The sequence below is a fragment of the Cololabis saira genome, chromosome 24 (assembly GCF_033807715.1).
Source record: "Cololabis saira isolate AMF1-May2022 chromosome 24, fColSai1.1, whole genome shotgun sequence".
NCBI lineage: Eukaryota > Metazoa > Chordata > Actinopteri > Beloniformes > Belonidae > Cololabis > Cololabis saira.
This window is the reverse complement of record NC_084610.1, coordinates 9167208-9186318: the sequence shown is the minus strand read 5'-3', so window position 1 is coordinate 9186318 and position 19111 is coordinate 9167208. Positions and strand designations below refer to the sequence as shown.

General features: G+C 39.1%; 1 protein-coding gene across 2 annotated transcripts in view; it reads left to right on the top strand.

Annotated features, from left to right (window-relative positions):
• The first annotated feature begins 3287 nt into the window (after nucleotides 1–3287).
• LOC133424873 (semaphorin-5B-like) overlaps nucleotides 3288–19111 on the top strand; it is a 40327-nt gene continuing 24503 nt past the window's right edge. Inside the window, exons 1-2 of one of the 2 annotated variants that reach the window (XM_061715433.1) lie at nucleotides 3288–3340; nucleotides 14381–14432. The gene's annotated coding sequence lies outside the window, so the exon portion shown is untranslated. The remainder of the gene's footprint in view (nucleotides 3341–14380; nucleotides 14433–19111) is intronic. The other variant, XM_061715434.1, reaches the window with a different exon arrangement.

Below are 19111 nucleotides of genomic sequence, written 5' to 3'. Positions count from 1 at the left end.
CACGCTGATTGGTCCGCACGGTGGCGGCAGGTGGACGTCATTAGTTGATGACGGTTCTCTTCTCTGATTGGAGGGAATTGAGGCAGGAAAGTGAATTCCGTGTTCCTATTGGCTACTGGTGAATTACTAAAACGCGGGATTTTATGACATCGTTCATAGAAAAAAAAGCTAATGGTGAAGACATTTTATTTCAAATACTCCACTCAGTCCAATGTTGATATATTTGTATTACAAAATTTGAAGATAAATAAGTGAAATATAAATAAAAAGGAATTCTGAAGGCAGTTAAAATGACAAGTAGGACCGCATTATAATCAGTGGAAAAACTCTATAAGCATGCTTTGAAAACATTGGATAAAAAGTCTAATTTTTATCATCATTGTAATATTTTAACTAAATATGTTTTTTTAAACTGGGGAAATATGATTAAGTTTGCAGACATTTTACTTGTTTATAAAATCCTTCATGGTCTGGCCCCCCTTCCACTCAATGAGTTTTTTAAGCAAAATCAAAACTCATCTACCTGACCTGCCACCAGAGGAGATTGTAAAACTGCACATAGAAAAAGTGCCTTTGGGCCGTCAGCCTTTTCCTATCGAGCAGCTCATACCTGGAACACTATACCCGTACAACTAAGGAACATCACATCTCTTCATTCATTCTCTAAAAACATAAAACAGTGGTTACTGGATAATCAAACATGCTGTCATAATCTGGTATAGGGCTCAGTTTATTGTTTTTATACCTGTTTGTGTTCATGTGTTTGTGTGCTATAATTCTTCTATGTTGTTTGTCATTATTCGGAGTGTCATGGTTTTACTAATTGTCTACTCTTTGTTTTAGGGTTTTAGTGTGTGTTTTTAAATTTTTTTTACATATGCCATCAACCTGCCAGGGACTGCAGATGTAAATTAGCCTGTATGGCTAAATCTGGCACATTTACATGATGGACTCAAGTGCTCATGTCAATCAATGTGCTTTGTCCCTTTTTAAATAAAAAAAAAAAAAAAAAAAAAATGCAATTAAAAAAGGTATAGAATATTGAAATAAAACCCAACATTTAATTTAAACCAAAGCCAGAGGCAGGACTCTTTAGTTATTCACAAAACTAAAAGGGATTATCTATTCAATTCAATTTCATTTATATAGCGTCTATTACAACAGAAGTGGTCTCTATTACATGCTCAGTTTGGTTTTGTTTTTGTTGTTTTTTTTTGTTTGTGTTTTTTACTACTAGCTGTAAAACCAAAGTCTTCTTTGGAATAATAAATATTTTCTCTAAAAGAAAAAAAAAGAAAAAATCAGTACTTTTGATTTTATGGGAGTACATTGGCATGCCAACTTTAGTGATGGCACCATTAATTCATATACTGTCCTCAACCAAACATTCTTTGTGCAATATTACACGACACTTTATCTACCCATATCATTATTTTTATGGCACTGCTCATTTTATTTTTACCTTTTATTTCTATTTTTATTTTTGTATTTTCTTATATTTATATGGGGGTTTGGCTTGTGGTTGATTTGTAAATGACAGTGCTGAGTGTGTGAGATGGACATGTCAATTTCCCCAAGGGAACCTACCAAAGGGATTATAAAGTCATCTGAATCTGAATTGTTTCAGCAAAGCATTGCCTAACCAAATTCATGCAGAATTTGGTTAGGCAATGTTTTGCTGAAATAATTCAGATCTGAAAATCACTGATATTACAGCATCATGGCTCAGTGTCTGCTTCAGTCCAGACCTGTTATAAAACAACAACAATAAAAGTGAGACCACAATTTTTGCACAAAGAGTAAATAAAACATGCGTAAACCCTTAAGAAACACACCAAACAGAAAACCTTAACATAAAAAGTTAAGAAAAACACTTGATAGGGATAATAGCACATACAATGATTTTTTCACTAGTATCTTTATTTCTTGGTTCTGTTTTTCCCCTGAATACAGATGTCTAATTAGCTAGCTATTAGCTTGAATATTGATGTATGTTTTTTTTAAATGAAATAATTTTTTTTTTCTGAATGTGCTTTGTATATTTTATAAATTTGCCTCTGAAGCGACAAGTCTGTGGATCCTAATTACTGCAGGATGTACTTTCTGCCACTAGATGGCAGCAAAATCTTTAAACGGATTTGTTTTGAGCTTTGCTCTGCTAGTGAACGATTGGATGTCAGAAATTAATTTGTTTGAATCTGCCATAAATTGTACTTTTATACAATAAGCAGAGTAGCAGAAAGATGCCATTGTACATGAAATTGGTAGGTTGCAAGTCACACTACAAACTTTTTCCCATTTATTTTTTTAATACACTTTAAGATGTTTTTTGTTTTTCCCAATAGATTCCAAGTACATGTCATAGTGACTCTAAAGATAAATCACACTGCATTATTACAAGAAGGAACACTTTTTTGCATTTGACATTTAAGGGCTTTTTTTTCTTTGACAACTTTCCATAACCTGAAACAAGTGTAAATGTTGTGTCTTGCAGTAGTTAAGAACAGGGAGTAATAAAAAAATAATGAAAACAAAGCAAATCAGTGATTTTTTAAATGCTTATCAATTCCTTGAATGTGACAACCAGGTTTTGATTTAGAAATGATGTAGAATCACTGAAATATAAAACAGCAGCAGCCCTTAAATGTAATAAAAAGAGGCGTGTCTTATTTGTCTTGTACTATTTTATTTGGGTTGGGTTCAGAGATACTGGATCATGTGGCTTGGGAGCTGTTGAAAAATGAATGTAAAGATATTTGCTGTTTTCAAAACGACATACAAGTATCGGCTGGAAGCCATGGCTAACTTTCATTGACATGAGGTGGGCATGTTCCAGCGTGTTGACAGACCTGTTCGCCACGCCCCTTTGCAACAAAACAGCACAAAGTAGGAAAAAAGAGGCTTCAAAAACCATTCTCCAGAAAAACCTGTGAATAACATCACAGAAGGTATGTCCAGTCATTTGTACACTCTATTTTACACACTGGAAATTAGTAGCAAGCCATCCAGGTATATTTTTCCTGCAAAGTGCATACTATGTACCATATACTAGCTTGAAATTTGTCAAAAACAGTGCACACTAGTCATATTGTATTTTGAAGATGATCCTGAGAGAATGCCAGATGATTATGAACCTAAACTATCTGCAACAGTGTTTGTTTTGGAGGCTACTGCTAGTGAGTGGGTGTCACCTGTCCTCACCTGAGTACGGACGGTGCCCCCTGCTGGTCGGAGCAGGAACTGCTCCACCCGCAGGTCTGCAGCTGTTACAGCTGCGAGTCGCTCCAGCCGCCTCAGACCTCAGATCTGCGGGAATCCCGGGGTGACTCAAAGGTGAAAGGTAAGCTCCACATTTGTTTTAAATAACCACATTGTACACGAAGGCTACTAACTTTATTTAAAGGTTAAGTTTATGTATTTCCTCGCGAACCTCGTCGCTTTTTGTTGCGTTTACGGACAGTGTTGTAGGAATTAACGACTGCTTTCAAAAATGACACTTTCATTGATCATATCTTTATTAAAAACTGACCTATATCTTTAAACAAAACTTGTAGTTAGGTTCCGGAGTCTGATTTGGCGATACGGAAAAGCTTTCCACTGAACTCGTATATTGAAAATCTAATGTTAGAACAACACAAGTATAAATTAAATTGCAAAGTGACGCATCTCCAACCCTCTAACAAGGCGAGGTTCTTCATAGTCCACAATTCATTTCAATTCATTACAGTCTGGCTGTAACAACAGAAACAGAAATCACGGAAACTTTAACACTAACACTGGAAAACACTGATCCCATTCAAAACGCATTAAACAAATATAATACACAAATATATTGAAAATATTTAGCTATGCATACATTTTATTTTAAGGAATGTATAAGTAATTGTAGGGCTATGGAAACCAGTGGCTAAAAATGAAATGTGATCAAATTGAAGACATGCAGGACTGGGTACAGCTCCTAAGTTTTGTTTCATGCATATACTTTATATGTATATATCTATTAAGACTGGATTATGGTTTGGTGTGAAAGGTACATTCATGTTTCAACTTAATTTTGAAAATGCCAAGGTTTATTCCTTGTTTGATGCTGCAGCACCACTTTCAGTCTAGTGTACAGTTAATATCTGATAAAGGCTTCATTTCACCATTTTTGAAAATGCGTATCGTAGATTACTTACAATTGTGTTAATAGACCCTTCAGATTTGCGTAATATGTGTTGGACATCATTTGCCAGATTAGTGATGGGGAGTAGAAGACGTAAAAAATACCTCTCTGTGAAATTACATTAATTTATTGGGTTTCCTGGATATCATTGGGGGAAATACACAAGCTCCTTCCTTCAATAGCTATGAAAAGGTGTTCTCTTGATACCCATTTAATGATTTTTAGTTATGTGGGAGTTGGTGAGACCTGAAATGTTTGTAGGGACTGGAGGTCCTGTAGTCCTACATCTGTGGAGGCCACAAAGTATTTCCAAAATATACTCTGATCCATCAATATTATATTAAATGAAAATGAAACAACCAGAATTATTAAAGAATATTTAATTATACGTTGTTGTTTTTAAAAAAACCAAACAAAAATGCATCTCTCATGAAATTAAGGGTGGACTTCACATTTAAACCACGCGGGGGCGCAGCGAATGACTGAGCAAACTGAAATGACAAAAATGCATTTTTTTTCTTTCTGTTTTTCTTTTCTTTTTAAGCAAAATACTGAAGAATGAAGATGGGTTTCTGTTGTGAAGAAATGTTATAAGCATTTATGTCTTATGGATAACCTCATTCATTATACTGTCATTAAACACTTAACATCTTATATTGTCATCACTTATCTCTCAGATTTGTTTATGTCATTAAATGCAATAATATTTATCTTAGACAAACCAAAGAACACCATAGCAACTGGTTTTATTTCAAGGGGAAATTGATCACATGAATCCTATTTGCTTTTATTATGGTCAATTATATCATTATTCACATCATGATTATTTAAATTGAACTTTCCAATATGGTTCAAAAGGTTAAATGTACAACCTGTTCAGATTTGTTAATACGTTAGAGACATGTTTACTGATACTTAAAAAGGTGAGGTGGTTGCTATTCCTGTCTGCCAGTGTGCGAGGGCTGGCAGTGGTGGTGTGGGCTGTGGGCTCCCAGGGCTGGTGTTGGGGCTGGTATGGGGAGTCTGCAACTGTCTCGGTGCCTTGCTTGGCGTCGGTCCTGCACGGCCCCACCCAGTGGCCTGCCCTGGGGCCCGGCTGGGGGACCTAAGCCGGGGTACCTGAGCCGTGGTTGAAGGTGCATGTCGGCCCGCTCTGGGCCCTGGGACACTTGTTGCAGGGGTTCCTGGGGGTAGGGGGATGTGCTGGTGGCCGGGCTGCATGTGGTGGGGGTCTGCTGGGTTGGTGGGCCTCATGACACGGTGGCTTGAATGGGGGGCCCCAGTTGGGGTTACAGTCATGACCGTTGCTCTGGAGGGGCTGGGGCAGTCTGATATAATGAGGATGTTGGTGGTAGTAAACAATGACGATAAGAACCACCATTGTTACTCTAAGAATAACCAGTGGAATCATTGTTATTAGTATTCTTATAACTTTAGTTCTGTGTGTGTGATATATATATAAATAAATACATATTATATTTATATACATATATAAATAAACATATATATATATATACATATACATATATATACATATATATATATATATATATATATATATATATATATATATATATATATATATATATATATATATATATATATATATATATATATATATACATACAATTTTATACAATTTTAGCTAAACACCAAGGACCAAAAGCTGAAGACTGAAGCCTAAGCTTATGACGCCTACCCTTTTCACAAAAAAATGTTAGCTTTTATAAAGTAGTGCAATGTCATTAATAAATATCATTCCATACAGTATTTGTATAAGCAATAATACAATAGTACATACACATACCTACACATATACATAAATACATACACACACGCATACTGTGTATACATAAATATATATATAAATATATATGTGTACATACACACACACATACATACGCATATATACATACATGCATACATACATACACATGTCCATAGGTACATGCCTATGTGTATTATTCCTTTGTTTTAAATGTATTAATCATTTTGTATTTATAGGTGCTTTTGAATTATAATAACGTGCTACACATTTTCATTTCTGCAATTAAGCTGAGATGTATTGTTGTTTAACGTTGGTTCTTGCCTCTGTTTTCCTTAACATAAATGTTCCCCTGAGATCATATTGGCTAACTCTGCTTTGGAAAAGCTTCTGAATACTGTCAGGAAGTATTTTATTGTTTATTTTGAACATAAATTGCGCTGTTTTAAGGTCCACTAAATCTTTGAATTTAAGCACATTTGAATTTATGAATAATCTATTAGTTGGTTCTCGATAACCTGCTTTGTTTATAACTCTAATGGCTCTTTTTTGTAAGATAAAAATCAGGTCTGTGATTGTTTTGTATGTATTTCCCCAGATTTCCACACAATAAGTGATGAATGGGACAACGAAGCAACTGTATAACACATTCAGAGAGTCATGAGTGAGGATGTCCTTGGTTCTGTGCAATATTCTGATTGATTTAGATACCTTTGCCTTTAAAAGGTCAACATGTGGTTTTCAGCACAGTTTATGGTCAATAACAACACCCAAAAAATGTATGATTATAAATATATAAATACAATTGTTTATATATAATAAACACACACATGTGTGTATATATATATACACACACACACACACACACACACATATATATATATATATAAATGTGTATGTATGTATGTCTATACATGAACTGTGTGTGTATGTACTATATGTGTCAATATGTGGTTGAGTTGGACCCAGATGCAGGAGAGCGAGGCGAGTTCCAAAAAAGTGATTTATTCTACTAAAAAAAACCGACAAAGTGCTGCTGTGCAGGATTCACAACAAGGACAAGAGCCTAAACGTGACAAAAACAAAAGCCTGACATGACACATGGCGGGTAGCAACAGTACAGACCAGCAGGGAGCAAGGGGAAGACAAGACCAGATCTACACATTAGGCTTGACGAGACACAGGTGCAGACGATCAGGACTGATGGGAACAAGACAAAACCTAAACACAAGGACATAAGGTTTTAAAATAAAACAGGAACCCGAATACCAAAACTGTGACAGTATGGCTGCGTCCGAAATCGCATACTTCCACCCTAATGAGTATGCAAAATGAGTATGCAAGATTTTTTAGTGCGTCTGAAACATTAGAACGTACTCAATAGTATGCTCTATCCATACTCATTCCGGAGAATTTTTTTAGTGTGGATTGATGGACACTAGCTGAGCAGAAACTACCCACAATGCAATGCAGCGGCGTTTGGTTGCTAAGTGATACGTATATGTCATAAGTATAATATTAAGTATAATAATATTATTATATAATATTAATATTATAATATTCGTATATAATAATATTATATAATGTCATCTTGTTTCGGCCAGAATAAACGGGAAAGAGCGGAGCGGTGCTGATATTTACTCAAAAGTGTGCCGAACTTAAGTATACTTTTTAGTATATACTGTTTAGTACGGCATTTCGGACGCACTGTATGTGTGTGTCTGTGTGTATATATATGTGTATATATATATATATATATATATATATATATATATATATGAATTTAAGTATGTACAATCAGTTAAAGATACTTGTATGTATATTATGTCTATGTAATTTTTATAGCTTGTCGTTTTTTTCCTGCTCTTCCATGTCCTACTCTTTACTAGTCTTTCACGTCCCACCGACGAGGATCTCAGTCCTCTTTGGCAGAATCTTTTATCCTTTTTATTTTTTCTCAGGATCAATAAAATATGGCTAAACTGTCAAGAGGGCTGGTGAAGGAAACACACTCACACACACCTATGCACACACAAAAAAAACCCCTCTGTTGCAAGATTAAAATGCAGATATATGTGGCTTTTGGGTTTTACCAAACTTGGTATTAACTATTAATATATAGGCAGATAAAGGGGAAAAAAACAACAAAATTAGCTCAAACTTTAAATGTCTCCAAAACCACCATCTCTCAGTTTTGGATTTCTATTTCTACATGAGCAAATCAATAATATATGAAGTGTAAATAAGATATTCTGGAGCACTCAGACCAAACATTTTTGTCCCTCTTTGACGGCTTTATGCTAAGCTGGTCAGTCCTTGCTATTTTAGCACATTTCCCAGACTTTTCAGATCAGCCCATTCCTCAGACTGTTAAGCAGTTTAATTTACGATCCACCATCGGTGTCACTGAGCTGCTTCTCCAACCTCTAAACTGTGTAAACAACTTGTATGTGTGTGTCTGACACTTCTGTAAGCAGGTTTTTTATTGCCCCAGTGGAAAGGTGAACCCCAATGACTGCTGGGTTATTAAAAGATCAACACAGCCAGTCTTGAAAACGGAGCTAGCCGCATGTTTGAAGTATTAAAAGTCAATATTTCCCTGTCACACGTAGACCTGTTAACAGTGGAGCTCTATGTGCAGCACAAGGCATCCATTGAGGGCTGTGCCGTGGGGGTGGGGGGTGGGGATGCTGGTTTGGGGGGTTAAGAGTTGTTGGGTAACCACTGCAGACCTCCACTGCTGCCAGTCATGGATTTACCAGAGCCCACTGAGATTGACTGATGAGCTTCTTCAATTCATTGATAAAGGCATACGGCTTTTTCACAAAAATTGTCTCGACACAAAATAAATTAGTTAAGGAAATTCATTAAAGAGTTTTTAAAGAGCCAATTATGTTCATGTACCTGTTTGAACATTTTAATTTGTAGGCTACATGGATAGTGCTAAAATAATTTCAGTTTTTTAATCGCTGCATCGCTGTTCCATCTGCTCCCTGAATTGCTTCATTTGAGCTCCTGTCTCTTTAAGATAAAGTTAAAGGTAGCATTTCATTTTTATTTTTTGTGTGTCAAACTTTAAAAGCTAGACTGGCTGTATACGATAAGGTGATGTCATCAAGCAGAGGAAACATGGTTACAGGAAGTGTGGAGTCTGAATTGTCTTTGGGAAAGAAAACACCAATGAATGCTTACTACTATTTATGATAATGAAAAATGTGCAGTTTACCAATGCTAAACGTCATCCCAGCACTGATGCACGGTGGTGTGAGCATCATGATTTGAGTTTGTTTTGCTGCCTCACATCCTGGTTCTTGCATCGAAGGATAAATTAATTCCCAAGTTTATGATAACGTCAGGGTGAACTTCAGATGTCAGGTGATGCAGCAGGGCAGTGACTCCGCTCGTTGCAGTAAAACCCCCCACAGAGAAACAAAAAAATCTGTCCGGACGTTAACCTTAACAATGCGAGTCAAAGCAATTTGCTTCTATTTGAGTAGTTTTGCTCCCTGAAGAAAGTTTACATTACCTTCCAGTAATAGAGCCAGGGTTGATTGAACTCCAACATATTCCTTTAACTCCAAGGATGCTTTTACCCTCCTGCACACTGGATGTTTCATGGGTGTATTCAGATGAAGATCAGATCACATTTTATGGTCCTTCAATGCAGGAAACCAGTAAATTCATGCAACTTTTCTCCCAACTCTAAACTTCCTCTGTGATAAAAGGCCATACCTGAAATGTTTAATAATTGATATCATGCAATAAATCATATGATCAATCTTTTTGAACTTTAACCACGACTGAAGGTTACTTTCCTGAACGTAGGTGTGGTTCCACGGAGAAAGGGGAGGAGACGAGGAGAGAGCTGAGCTGGCAGCTTTGCAATAAACCCGTCACTTTGTCTGTTTCTTAACCTGAGTATGAAAACAACCACTGATCCAAATGTATTAAGATCCATGTGATCACTACAAGTGGATGCACTGAAAATAGATTTACTAAAGTTAAAAGACTGAAAAGACGCTGACACTTTAATGGCAATTACATGAATGAAGGAGGTCTAAAGCCTGAAAAGGTGTTATTGATGTTGCATATCCAGGTTGTTTAGCTGACAACTTATCAGCAGTATTTCAACCCCCGACTGAAGTCCACCGATCTTTATAAAGCTGACCATCTTTCACTGATCTTTTCTTGGCTTTTGCCCAAACACTCCCCTGCGTCTCACTGCGCCTGTAATCTCTCAGCGGCTGCGGTGACAGGAGAGCCGTAAAAATGGAGCTGGAGGAGGTCAACCTGAGCCATTCATCCTCTGAGGGGGACTCTGGTACTCTTCTGTGCTGAGACCAACGCAGAGAGAGATGAATATCCCGCGCTGGGAAAGTAGGGGGACGAGGCCGAGAAGTGTTATTTGTCTCGTATGGTCTGCTGGGCACATGGGAAGCTAAATGAGCCTGTCGTTTGTCAGTACATATGATTTATTGCTGCCATTAATTTGTGAATGGTAGGTCACCCCTGCAGCCTCTCAGATTGGCAGATCCAGGCGGGCCTGACTGTTGTCTCAGATGACAGCGTGAGGTACTCATATTTCCCAAGAGGATGAGAGAGTATGTCCACACCAAGACGCAGCACTGTTGATGTACAAAAGAAAAAGATGTGCATCCATTTAACCTTAATCAAACGTATCCAGTCAGGTCCAAAGATCTGATCCTGAATATTCAGACTGTGCTAGCAGCAAAATCACAACCTTTTTAATATACTTGTAGTTCTCGAGACCACTTTTTTGTGATCTTGGTCTTGTCTCGGCCTCCGGCCTCTCTGTCTCGCCATGTCTCGGACTCGGATAATTGAGATGCCGTTGCTCACCAAGGTGACAGAATCTTGTGATCACCATTTCTTCCTCTTGTTAATGTACGGTTTTGTAAACTATTTGTATTTTGCATTTCATTTAATGTTTTGGTGCATCTGCATGTGTGTCTGCATCTAATTACACTATTGTGTTTATAACAGCCTTGTTAGAATAAATATATGGCATCATTGGCCTTTGAATAATATTTGCATTGATTGATTAACCATTAGGTCCATTTCAGTGATGCTGATATACAGTGTAATCTGGCCACTATAATGGTAAAAGTTCAAGTCGATAATTGTGTGTATCTTTAATATTTAAAATTCACATTTCATCTACAAATTAAGTAGAATTTAAATCAGTGACATTTATTATTCATTAGACTTTACTGAGGTGGAGGGGGGTGTTGGAGGCTGGTTATTTGGTTAGATGGTCAATCCTCCAATAGTGTAGAAATAGCGGTAGTGCAGTCGCCACACAGATCTGATCTCAGCTGATTGATGAAAACATTTGTAGTGAGTTCAACATCATCATCCAATTCTCTGTGTTATTGTGCTGCAGTTGAATACAACCTCATATGGAAACTAAGCAGCTGAACCAGGATGGTGCTGATGTTCTACAACTCACACAAGATGAGGAAATAACTAGATTTGTTTTTGGTCTTGGTTTTGAGCTGAACTAGTCTTGGTCTTGATACTTGGTCTTGGTAGTGTCTTGGTCTCGGTTTAGGGGGTCTCGACTAAAAATCTACTTTTTAGAGATTACAGCAAACAAAGCTAGACTTTCAGATACAGTCACGTCTCTCACATTAACATGAATCTTAAACAAACGGATCTTTTTGATATATTCTCCTGGCCGTCATGTGCGTTTCTGGTTCTAACAACTTTGGTTTTTATGGAAAGACAAATATTTGACCGAAGTAATAAGTTTGAATGTCCTGATTCATTTACACGTTAATACCACTGCAGCACTAAATCTTATTTCTAAGTGTTTTAAAAGGACAAAAGGATTACCGGTGTCATTTCAATCAGTTTTTCAGGGACGTGAGCAGAAATAAGGAATCATTACTTTTCTTTTCCCTTTAGGGCTCACCACGGAGGATCATTGTGCTCTGCATATTGATTTGTGTGCAGTTTTTACGATGGATGCCACTCCTGCCACAGCAGTCCCTGTTCATCTGGGTTTGAGAGCAGCGCTACGAGAGCTCGGCCTTGTAAAACCTTCATCGATGGGTTTTGCAATGTGGAGTTCAATGTCTTTCCCGGGGATATGTCAATGTATAAAAGGCTTAGGGATCTTTCAAGGTGACATTACAGTTAAAGGGAAAGTTCGTTTTTTTACAACCTGGACCTTATTTCTGACATTTTTTATGGTCGTATACTCACCCAGAAAAGTTTGGTGTCATTTGGAGTCCTTCGGAAGATATTAGGAGTTTTGTGCGAGCCACTTCTCCATATAACGGTAGCGGATGGGGGCACAGCGGGGCACAGACGATGCAGCGTCTAAATAACACATTATTGCCGCGAAACTCGTTCATTTCTTCTATGAATCACTAGATCTGCTTCTGTGCATCTTCCAGGACCTGTTGTCTACATCCGGGGCTGTGTGTGTAACAAGGAAATCAGTTTGTAAACAAGACCCCTGAACTCATGACGTCATCTCTGTGCGCGCATCCCAGACACAGCTCTGTGAACAGCTGGAGTTCGCTACTGTTAGTTTACTGATAGTTATTTGAAACATGTCTGAATATTTGTCAAATTCTGAGGTTGTATACGTATACGTTAGCAAAGTCTAGCTGTACCTGTCCGGGATGCTTGCACAGAGATGACGTCATGCAGGTCAGACGGTCTTGTTTACAAACTGATTTATTTGTTACACACACAGCCCCGGATGTAGACAACAGGTCCTGGAAGATGCACAGAAGCAGATCTAGTGATTCATAGAAGAAATGAACGAGTTTCGCGGCAATAATGTGTTATTTAGACACTGCATCGTCTGTGTCCCGCTGTGCCCCCATTCGCTACCATTATATGGAGAAGCGGCTCGCAAAAAACTCCAAATGACACCAAACTTTTCTGGGTGAGTATATGACCATAAAAAATGCCAGAAATAAGGTCCAGGTTGTAAAAAACGGAACTTTCCCTTTAAAGGCTCAGGAGAAATATCTCTCTCATACTTGGCTCCTTCTGGTCTTTAAGACAGTGTTGCTTTGATATTATATAATATTACGATGCCTCTTCTCTGTATTATTTGTTCTAGGATGGTTTTCAGGGTGAAGTAAGTGACATAGAAAGGTATGCTTACAGTGTGACTACTTAGTGTCTTGTGTTTTTAGTTTGATGCTGCTGCTCCTCTGCGTTGAGAGGAGATAGGTGAAGTGCCTCGGGCATCTGGTGAGGATACCTCGTGGATGCCTCCTGCAGGCTTTTATGAGGTTTTCTGGGCACGTTCCACTGGAAGGAGACCCCGGGTAAGACCCAGGACACGCTGGAGGGACTATGTCTCTGGGAGTTGGATGAAATGGCCACGGAGAGGGAGGTCTGGGCTTCCCTGCTTAGGCTCAGGATCAGCGGTAGATTTTGAAGTTTCAAAGCAGTTGTCTGCAAACTAGTGGAAGCTGCATCTTTGAATATGCCCATCTCTTATATTTTGTATATTTTTCTATGTTTCTGGTCTCTTTGTTAAAGTTTTGACCTTTTGGGTATCCAGGTGTTTTGTTTTATTAAGTTTTTCGTGCCACATCTGTCTTTATGTGTCTGTTTTCATGATAAGTTCTGCTCCTGCCTTGCTCCACCCTGTGTTTTGGATTTCTGTTTTATGAATCCCAGCCACTGCAGCACTTTAGGTTTTAGTCTTGGTTTATTTAAGTCAAATCTGATTTGAGTCTTGTGAGCGGGTCTCCCTCTCCGAGCCCGCTTTGGCGTGTAGTGTGTGGTTTTCACACTACTGCGATTGTCTCTGCCACCACCTGTAGATCAGTGGAACAGTGTGGAGCATATTACACATGTGCATCCTGGGACATGTGGTCACCAAACAGTCAATCCTTTGCTCCATAACTCTTCTGGAAACTAAGAACGGAACATGTATAAGTAGAATTTGTGTTTACATTTGCTATAGGTGGCAGCTGTATGTGGTGAATTTGCTTGCCGTCAGCTTAAATGCTCTCACTCTCAAATAGGTGTTAGTTTACAGAGATAAGAGTGCAGAGAAAACTGCAGCGAAGTAAATGCACGGAGGAAACGGCACAGTGCTGACTGTGTGAGATCCAACAGGAACAAAACACGAGTGGTTCAAATGTTTCAGGCCGGTAACAACTTTAGTGTGACCTAATTTTGACTTAAAACGCGATCACAAACAGGGCAGAACATCCCTCTGCACTGAGAGAGTTAGCAGTTTGCTGTGTGTGCACCTCCCCTCAGTCTCCCCCGTTAAACCCCCCTCCACACACACACACACACACACACACACACACACACACACCCAGACCCACATGCACACCCCATCTCCCTGCACACACTCTGGTCAGTGTGCTGCTGTGTGTCGGTGTGTAACAAGTTCTCTCCCTCTTGTTTTTGCTGCCTCTCTCCTCTACTCCCGCCATGTGAAGCGCCAGGATCTCCTTGTTTTTACCGACTCCACTTGGGGGTGATGGTGAAGAAGTAAGTGACTTCCTTTTTTCTTCTTTCGTTAGTATAACTGTACTTTGCGTAAGCTTGGACATATCCTCTGCAGAGGCTGGTTTATGTATTCTCTTGGTGCCCTTTCAGCTTTTCTGGGTAACTTTCCCACCTCGTGTAGCTGTTTGTGCTCATTGGAGCATGCTCGTTTATTCCTTTCCTTTTCATTTCTTCTGTAATGATCTACAATATGATCCGTGTCCTTTTAGTTTAGCTTATTTTGTGTCTTCATCACTCTGTTTCTGACTCAGGAGACAGCATGTGGTATGGATAATCACTTGTCCACAGCTCAGGTAGTGGATCAGGCGGTGGATGAGAATAGTACGTGAGAGAGGTGAATCAGGGAGACTCCCAGTCCAAGAACAACATCCTCAGTTTGGATTTTAAACACGAGGTCTTTGCACCCTAGAGTTGAGTTGACCTATTGTTAGGGATGAGCCACGTGTTGCAGTGAGTCTAAGACACGTTGATGTCTCCTGAAAGACTCCTGAAAGAAGGGATTTATTTGGCATGCTGATATCTCTTGACCAGAACATTGGCATCACTTAGTGTCAAGTACTGATTTATTTATTTATTTTAACCTTGGAATACAATACTGTTAATGCAGTCTTCTGTATACAGTCCAACATGCCCATTTTCACTTATAGGTACTTTAAATATTCCCAAACATCTACAGTAGCTTACATATTTGTGTGTGTTTCCCCTGGGAATCCTTCTAGATGGAAACAACAGTCGTCATGCTCCTTCTGATCCATCGCGCAGATATTGCATGACCTGCACATGAAGGATCAGTCATGTGGTGCCAGGTTGTTTTAAATCGTTTGCTTTGTCTCTGAATGATGCCGATGCCTGCTGTTTGCTCTGCTCATGTTGGGTCAGTTTGTTGACGGGGGAGCAGAGGGTGGAGAGGTGTGAGTCAGGAAACATTTTGGCTGTAGCACATTGTGTGGTATCAAATATGCATGTGCCGGATGCGGCTTTCAGTAGAACAACTTGGACATGGTACCTCATTTCTAGATTATTTGTTTTCCTTGAAGGTAAAATACAAATGCTAACTTGTTGAAAAAAAAGCTGTCAAAATAAAAGTTATTACACTGGAAGCTCAACTAATTTGCATGATTGTTGTTATTTTAGCCTTGCTTAGCTCGTGCTAAGCTATGATGCTAACTAATATTAACTTACGTCCATTCTGACTGAATATGTGTATTAATGCTCATTTCTGATGTGAATATTGAAATGTGAAGCTGCCGTAGCTGTAATGGGTCCTACTAGAACTTTAACTAAACTGGATTCTAACTTAGTCCTGGAAGAGGTCCAGGCATCGGTGGTTGGTTGATTGTTGGTCTGGAAGGTTCAGATCACCTGGAGAAAACACTGATCTAGCTGATGAGTTACAAGCATCTCTTGGTTAGCCCAGGCGGAGACCACCAGCCGTGGGTGACTGTAGCTGCTCCCTGCTGGTTCGCTTGGAGTCTTTCAGGCAAACTCCAAGCATCAGTACAATTAAAAGCACAACAAGCTCTGTTATTTTTAAGATAAGAATGAATTTGCTTTATTTGGTCTTTTTTCTCTTAAAAATGTACCTCCCATACAGTCGTCATGGATGTGATCTCTAGTTATCGAGACATTTTTAATTTATTCGTTCATCCATTTATTTATTTATTTATTTTTAACCAGGCTGTAAGTATACTTATTTTTGTTGTAAATTTAGACATTTTAACATGTGTCAGTGATGATAAAGTCGCTTTTGGAAGCAGCAACTAGTGCTCATTCAAGGAACTGCACATCCCCGTTTGCCTCAAAGACAAAAACCCGATGTTGTTCTTTGGTCTCGACCGGTTTAATCTAGAAGTCATTTTAAACCCTTTTCTTTCACTGTCATGTACTGTTTGGTTGAGCTTAAACTTGTTTGGTGAGGTTCAATTATTTAGAAGGGCTAGGGTTAGGCATTTCAAACATCTGGGTTAGTGTTAGGTCAACATCCCAGCATGCATTAAAATAGATCACCTCTGTGCAGTTTCTCCATTTCCTACGGATGAAGCATCAAGATTTCCCTCAGGTGGTAATGATGGTATTACCAGGGACAGAATGTAGCATTTGCTCAAACATTGCGGTTGTATCATTGAGGACAGAGGGATGAGGGAGATCAGTGCAGCTGTGCGCCTCTTTAGGATTCCTGCTCTCTACCTCCTCTCGCCGGCGCCAAACCGGCATCATTAGGTTTGGCACAGCACCCGAGCAGCCATTGTCGGAGCAGCCATGGCACGTTAGTGTGTCTTTTTAACTGTGGCTAAACCCAGTCTATTCACTTGTAAAAGAGAGCAGGCATTGGCAGATAGTTGGCAGGGTGCACAGAGAGGCCTTTCACCCCGGTAGGAAGGAGCTTAGAACGCCGCCTCGGAAATGGTCCTCTCTGAATATTTTGAAGGGGAGACTTTGGGTGCCCTCTTCATGTCCAGGCTGTTTGCTCCAGCTCACAAATTTCCATGAACTGACTCCGTTGGTGATTAATATTACTACTCTTCTTAGATGGAGGCTCGCTCGCTGCCAAGTCGGAGCAGGACTCAAAAGGAAAATGTTAGGAATCTGCTTTTGGTGTTAAAAAAGTCTTTCCTTTTAATTTAGGGAGGAATCTGGTGTTTGGAACCTCATGTTCAGGGACGGAGGGAAGTGTACAGTATGTGTGTGTTGTTGGAGGGGGGGGGGGGTCACTCTTTCCTTTCATGATATTTGGATTGAGTCCAATTACTCGTACTAGTCGGGTGGAGAGAGTTTATACAAGAGGCTGATATGCAGGGGTCAGATGCTGGACCTCTCTTTTTATTCCTGATGCCGCTTGGAACAAATTACAGGCTTCTGAATGAACAAATAATTGCTTGTAATTAATTTCCCTGTCATACATCGTCCCATTAAAGTGGTTTTGTCTGAATTTTAATGAAGCACACTTAACGTGCAAGCTCATTTTGTACCGATGTAAAAATCCCTGGTATCTGCATATTATGCCGGTCACATATAGAAAGATCTACAATAGCTGTTTAGTAGGAAATGAGCAACGAGGCTGAACAGTTAAGCCTTAACTCATCCTGAAAGAGAAAGAAATAGCACTTTCTCAGTGCCTGTACATGTAGGTGTCCAGTTGATGTATTGGAGCTCTTCATCCTGCCACCAAAGAGGTTCATCCACACCTTACTCTCCTGCAATTCAATCAAGTCATTCCCAAACAGGCAGTGGGTTGATGATATTCAGACGGGACGCAGCGTGGGAGGCCCTCATAGTTTCTTCCTGAGTGAAACCATCTCTGCTTCGGTTTTTCTTTTCAAGACAAATCCAGGAGTGAAACAAAAGTTCTTGAGATAACCAAAAGGCAGTGGCACTGAACCAAAGTAAAAGTAAATACACAAGATTCACTGTGTTTAATGCTTTTTAATCAAAAATGTCTTCAAAATAGTTATGTTCCCTGACCATCTATCATCTATAAAAATACTACAAATCGTGAAAATAGTGACAATGATCACCAGCAAGAATAGTATCTATGAAATAGATACAAAAGCCTTCTTTTTTTTTCTTTTAAACACTTTTGTCACATTCAGGGACCATATATCATTTAATTGCTGCCCATCTTGTTGGTACACTGTAAAAAACAAAACCCAGTCTTCGTACACATCACTGACTCCGTAAGCTGTAAACAAAGAAAATGGAAACAGAGTGCCCCCCCAAACCATAACAAACATTGCTCCAGCCAATCACCAACAAGGGGAGGGTTCATACTTGTGAAGAGTGTGCTCACAGTAGAACTCACTGCAGAGGAAAGTAGAAGTTATCACCAGATGTGATGTTATCTAGAAAGGACTTACCCTATCTTTAATGACCCCATACAACAATAACAGCTAGAAAATGATCTCAAGCTATTAAAGCAATTGGTGACCACAAAATAGGAGAGGGCTATATGAAGACAGCAAAAAGGTTTTCTGGTTGCAATTTCCCCATATTTGAAAGTGATTAAGGAATTACTGTTGATGGCAATGGAAATGAAAGACAAGCGGAAATCTGAAAGGCCAACGAACCTGTCTGAGGATTTTATAGGACCACAAGAAATACTGGAATTTTTAGAAAAACACTATGACATTTGCCACTTTGAGCAAAGATGTGTATTCAGAACCTTCTCCTCCGTTGTTGAGCACGAGGGTGGACCGATCATAGTTTGGGCTAATGTTGCACCTAATAATGATCTGGTTCAATGATGATGATGATGATGATGATGATGATGATGATGATGATGATGATGATGATGATGATGCTGATGATGATGATGATGATGATGGATTGGGGTTCTAGTATTTAAAGGATAATGTTAATAATAGTTATTTACATGAGCAGCATTTCACCTATACGGAAGTTCTTTACCATGGTGCTGCGTTCATGTGTTCAACTAATCATCAAACACTAATGGCACTAAAGATTTGACTCATGCTGGGAAAGCACGTGACTTCAAAGTCAAAACTAACCCAAAGTCATACAAGGAACGTGCCATTTTTGCAGACATGCATGGGGTCACCTACAAGGATGACTATTTAACAATCCTTTACAACTCAAGTAGCAGCAATAAACAGCCAAGTAGAATAAAAGGGCAGGTGGACTGCCTATATATGGCCATGGGCTCT